Genomic DNA, 6,483 nt, shown 5'->3' on the forward strand with positions numbered 1-6,483 from the left:
AGTCAACCTGCTTACACAACCTGTGGACACACTGCTAAAAATAAAGTAACATGAGGTGATATGTTCTAATGCACCTCCCTTAGTACCTTTAAAAGAAGCTTTTGGCTTGTTGTTTTGGGTTTTTTTTCCTTCCTGTGTCATGTGTTTGGTATTCCTTTTTTTTTTTTTGTCACTAATGTTACGTCCTCTCTAACTTTCCTTTCTTCTTTCCCATAACATTAACATAGCTGTCTAATGAGGCCAGTCTGCACAGGTAAGTGCTGACAGGTATTTGTGGTTATGTGTCTGTTTCTGGGCAGGCCATTAAAGCACACCCAGAGAAATCTGGTTTGCACAACAGCTTCACCACAGACCTCAGATATGACCTCACAAAAATCACTGATTTCCTTCATCAGGCTCCCTCTCCTGTCCCTGGTCTCTCCAGCCCTGGCAGGGCAGAGCCCATCTCTGACCACAAAAACCTGAGCTGTGCCCGCTACAAACTCTGTGTGCTGGGAGAATACAAATTAATGACATTAAACTGCTATTGAAAAGCCTTATTGACTCATGTCCTTTATACCATACTGAAGCCTGTATGACTCTTAAGCCTCTGTCACAGTTAATACCAGCTTTCAGTCATATCTTTGCAATTGAGACTCAGCAGGAGACTAATGGATGATCAGCTATTTTCTGCTAATACACCATAGAAATGAGTGTGCCTGATCAATTCTTGAAAACACTCAGAGTGCAGAAAGTACCCAGAGAAAGTGGAAACTATTATTTTTAAGAGAACATTTTTTTATGCTCCCTGATTCTGCATTTAATTCTGTAAGTGTAGTTAGGGGCAAAGGGAGTTTTTAAATTTCATTTCACATTCAGACTCTTCTCCTGTTGGCACTCCTGTGGAATTGTTGCTGCTGCTCATGCATATTGAGGGGCAATGAGCACCTTTGCAGGCAGAGTACATCTCTGCAGCTCATTCCCAGCCATTTCCCAGGTGCATGGCACTGTGAGAACATTGCAGCCCATGGGGTTTCCCATTTATACCCTTATAATTTTTCTTCTATCCTACAAAGGATTTCCTTCTGCAAAAACTGTCTGTATGGTAGGGGAGAGCTGGATGCAATGTCCTCAGCTCATCAGCAGTTCATGCTGCTCCTTCAAAGTGCACCACATCCTTCAAAGCACAGCATGTCTTCCAAAGCACTGCTAATGCTTGCCTGTCAGCAAATGAGAAAGCAGGGCAGGAGCCAAAAGTTAAAGACCCAGGCTGCAGGCTGCTGCTGGGAAGCACACTGTTTCCAAGCATTTTGATATCAGAATTACTGCCGAGACCAGGAGCTAGCCCACAGTGCCTTGTGCCTCTTTGTGGATTAGCAGGTTGTGCCATGATTAATGAATTCCTGCTCTTTCTTATTTAGACAGAAGGTACATGAACTGTTCCAGTCAGCTTCAGCCTCCAAGAAAAAAATGAGCACAGAATACAATGCCACAGTAGGAAGAAAGGAGCTGGTGCTTCACCAAAGCCTGGGTGATGGCTCTGCCCTTGCAATTCATGAGGAGTCCCAGTAGGTGAGAAGCTCACAGCTTGTAGGAGGGACAGCACAGCTGGCAGAGCACTGGCAGTGCAGTTTGGGAGGCAAAGCTACAGAGCCCTGCTGTTGGACTGCAAGCCATGGGGTAAAATCTCTGCTGCCACCAGGAGTGTTTCACAATACAACCCTTCTAGCTTCTGTTCATTCATTTCTTTTCATCCTTTTTTCAAAAATTCAAAGTCAAACCCTGAGACTGTAGTGAAAAGCAGACATGTCTCTCATCAACATAACACCTGGGATGGAAAATCCTGAATGTGCACAGCAACCATGCTAAAAACCCTCTGTTGTGCTTCTGTTCCAGACACTGTTCTCACCGGGCTGCTGTCCAAAACTTCCTTTGCTGCAGTGCACTCCTGCTAGACACTGACTGTCTGACACAAAGTCCAAGCAGAGAAAAGTCAAAGGAGGCAGTTAAGCAACTGGAAGTCTGTAATTTCTTTCTTGCTTGAACTGTGTGTACTCAAGTGAGAAAGGATTTTGGTTTTTTTAGCTGAAAGAGATTATCAGAGAGCTTGAGAACATGAAAGAGTACCTTAAGCTGGAGAGGGTTCAGATAATTTTTTTGCTATGAACATTCTAAATAAGTTTAGTACAAAGTAAATATATAGCAATATTGGACATGTGCTGATATGTGATGTCTGGGATGGCTGTTGCTCTTTGTTTTTATTAAGTTCCTGTTGTGAAAAAAGATGCATCACTATGCCACATTTTCAACAATCATGGAGCAAAAGGCAGTTTCTTTCTGAGGAGCTTTTATCTAACCACACAGGTTGAAGAGGAATGGGAAGAGTTGTAACTAGAAAGGATATGCTCCAAGTACATGTTGGCATTGAAATTTGAATAGATGGGGAATAGAGGCATTGATGAAAAAAGAGACATGGGCAAGAATAAAAGAGCAAAGCAGAAGGGAACTGTCAAAGGGAATGGAAAAGGAAGGAGAAAGTATCTGCTCTGGCTGAGGGGAAGGCTCTGGGGAATGTGTCTTGGGGCATGCTAGCTGTTACAACAGAGGAGAAAATGCTCCAAGACAAAGTTGATAAAACCTCTTGACATTGGAAAGAGACATTGCAGACCTGCACAGTCCTTGTTCCTTAGGCCACCATTTGCTGCCATGGACAGGGATATCTGTTTGCCTTCCTCTGGAGATGATGAATTACTGTTGTGATTTCTCACATTAAGTGGACAATATAATCCTTGATTTCATGTACAGTTCTCATAATAACATCTCAGGAGAACACAGAACTATGTCTATGACCTTAGCTGCAGTAAGACACTATTTTATTGGTGATAATAATAGATTTTTTCCTTAACTCTTCCCAGTTTGAATAATTATAAATACTTCTGTCAGTGCTTGGTGGTCATCTCAGCACACTATTGGCACTTTGAGCTTTTTTCCACTGCTGAATGAGGAAAGTTTAGCTTTGCATTTTACTATTTCAAGATTTCTACTCCAAAATTTCTTGAGTTCTACAAGCTCCTTATCCCTTCTGGAAAGTGAAGAGAGAGTATTTTTGGGGATCAGAGAAATACATAATTTACAAGCTGCATAATGACTACCTTAAAATGTAGAGGAAAATAAGTATACACATGTTCATAGAATTTCAGTATGGGCTACTCAGTAAAGTCTGTACTTGCCCATATGAACTGAACTCCATCAGAAAACAGTCAGGCATGGAAAACAGGCCCCATACATGAGAAACACTTCCATTTCACAGTGGCTCCAAGAATAATTTAGACAGAGCAATTTTTGGTCAGTTTTTGCGTAGTTATTCTTCTGACAGTCAAAAAGATGTAAAATTAATAAAAGCAGACAAGTCTAGAAATTGTCTCTGACCTCTGCATATCTCAGTAGCATTTCTGCAGAAATCCTCCCCAGTCAGACAGTATTCTGAAGACAACCTTGTACCAAGATCATAACCCTGAGGATCAGACTAGACAGGAATGGAGAACAAACATACATTTTACATTTATTTACATTTGCATATGCACAGCAGGAACATTAAAAATTCAGCTCCTTATAGCAATATTTATAACTACAAGTAAATATTTTCTCTAAATTCATCTTCAATCTATCATATTTAGGTAAAATTCCCTTAGGTCTCTAGCTTTAGCTAAAGACATGTGGTTAAATTCTTTTTGCTTGAAATATATTTACTGCTGCTAACAAACCCAGACTTCTCCTCTGCCTCCCTAATCCTGCCCTGCCCTTTGCTACTCACATACCCAGGCTACACTACTGTGGATGGAAGCTGCTGCCTCACCTCCTACTTAAAACTTTTTTACCACTTTCCCCTCACTCTCTTTCATTTCAGATCATTATTTCATGTGAACTCCTTTCCTTACATCCCTGCATTTCACTGCTCCTTTTTCCAAAGCATAATGAAACACTTTCCCACTTTCCCTTTCAATTAATTTGCCTGATGGCCTCAGCAGTCCTGTGCTGACTGCCGAATCTCCTTTTTCCCAGCCCCTCTTTTGTTGCTTCCATCCAGGTTTTTCTCAGCTCTACTACTCAGCATAACTTTCTTAGTGGACCATATCACTGGCCTATTTAAATCCTTTCCAAAATCCACTCTTGCTCTTAAAATTCTGGTCTTTTTCCCTACCTCAGCCTTAATCTCAGAACTAAATCCATGTCCTATATGGATGTTTCTGTCACCCACATGTTGTCTTTTACACTGTCCTTGACCACAAAACTCTTCCTCAGAATTCTCTATTATATTCAGGTCTATGTCCTCATTTTATTCCAAACACTTGGAAAGACATTTTCTTTCATATGAAGGCCACACTATTAACTTGTCCTCTCTAAGTAATGAAAAGAATACTCAGGTTACCTGACAAGCACTGCTGAGTTGCCTTTGGAAGGAAGCAACTATGCTAAATTACACCAGCAGAGAAACTGGCTGAAATACAAGTGAACTTCGTCATTTAGAATTTCTTACTGTGCTTTGATTTATTTGTGTCTTATCTTCTGGAGCTTCAGCTGTGAAGGGCAAGAATTGTCTTTATCACTGTACTGAATATCACTGCCATAACTTCAGCTCTTTCAAGCTGATAAATAATGAGATACTCATGAAATTCCTAGCGGGTGTTTTGTTTTAATACCTCATCTGATTTCAGTGGGAGGTTTACCTGAGTAAGATCTTCCACTAAGCAGAATAATTTCTTGTTCCCCCTACCAGGTAACAAATGCCAGCTTAATACATCAATCCATCATCACATAGTTATGTCTTATCTGTAGTCAAAAGCTCCAATAAAAAATTCTAATCTCCTTAGAATGATAAAGGAGAAAACTAATGTGAACCTATTGCTAATAAAACTGAATTTCCTAAAAAGCAAGGGCCATTTATACCTTAATAATACAATGGTCCTTCCATCTATCAGTCTGGAAAGTCAGTACCTCTTGGTATCACATAATTTATTTTGTTCTAACAAACCTGTTAGTAAAGTGAGCCCTACAGCTGTTGGAGAGAGAACTGTGGAGTGGGAAAACATTATGTCTAGTTCTGCATGGTAAGCACTGTTAAGGCCAGGGGCAGAATTGAAGCTGTTTTTTGGAGCACTGGAGCATGCATTTTGAAGTGCAGCCCTTGCTTTTGCCAGGAGGTGAGAGTTTAATTTAGTTGGTTGGACAAAAATAGAGGGATTGCAGAAAGACCTGACTCTTTGTTCTCAGTTCTGCTGTAAGCATTGCCAGGTATGTAAGAGAGGAATATTTAACACATTCTCCTGGCTCTGGCCAGGGCAGGGTTAATTTTTGCAGCAGCCAGGAGGAGGCATGGCCAGGAGCTGGAGGTTATTCTATACCACCTCCTATCATTCCCAGGGATGGGGAAAGGAGTCAGTAGTGTGGCAGCAGGGTGGGGAATTTCCAGGGGTGAGCACTCACATGTGAAACATTTGCCTCTTGTATGCTCTGTCATTGCTATTGCTGCAGTTGCTGTTAATTTTCTTACTTCATTGCTGTTTCCAGTAAATGGTTCTTATCCCAGCCCATAACCTTTCCCTTTTGTGCCTCCAATGCTCCTCCAGTCCACCACAGGGGAAGGGGAGGTGGAATGTGGGAGTGAGTGAGCAGTGGTTTGGGGTGGTTTTGGTGGAAACACTCAGCTGGGGAAGCCACGACTCACATCTTGTTAGGAAATGTGGGAATTAATTACCTGAAGGAGAAGTATGTCACTTCCCTTTATAGTGAATGGCAGTGGGATATGCCAAAGGGTTTTTTTAATTATCTGGTACAACTTCAGGGATTGGGGTGTCACTGGGTAACACCCCACAGGCCACTCTGAGCTGTGACACCACACAGGATGTTCACAGTGGGTCACAGTTTTCCCTTGCCCTAATTATTTTTCCATTTCTAAGAGCACCTGGTCTGTTTTATTGTCATGACTCAGTGGTACCTTGTGACATGGACACACAGAAATCCACCTCAACCCTTCTCTCATAACTTATCATGGTGCAGCACTACTCAAGTTATGGGTTTAGTTCAGAGTACTGCTTATGCCTGGCAGAAAAGAGCTTGCCTGAAGGCTGAAAACATAAATAGGGCTAGCTAAAAAACAAAGATCTGTTTGCAAAATATGAATGGAATAAACTCTCTTGTGAGCCATTCTCTTGTGATCCATGGTACCTGTCTGATACTTCCCTTGGTAGGCAGGAAGAGGAGTGTGCCAGAAGGCAGGGAAAACATCACCACTTTCTTCCCCCGATTTCTTCAACTCCGGTAGTAATTTAAATTTTCTCTTTCACCCTGAGTGAGTGCTGAATTTGCTAACACCAAACTCACATTTCATTACAGCTGTGATAATTTGTCTGTTGGTAATTTGAAGGTTGATTAGTTTTTTGTTACCTGTAATTACAGACAGTCACTCTGAATGTTGCTTTACTGCCAATCTGCTGGTCTAGTCAA

The sequence above is a fragment of the Zonotrichia albicollis genome, chromosome 1 (assembly GCF_047830755.1).
Source record: "Zonotrichia albicollis isolate bZonAlb1 chromosome 1, bZonAlb1.hap1, whole genome shotgun sequence".
Classification (NCBI taxonomy): domain Eukaryota; kingdom Metazoa; phylum Chordata; class Aves; order Passeriformes; family Passerellidae; genus Zonotrichia; species Zonotrichia albicollis.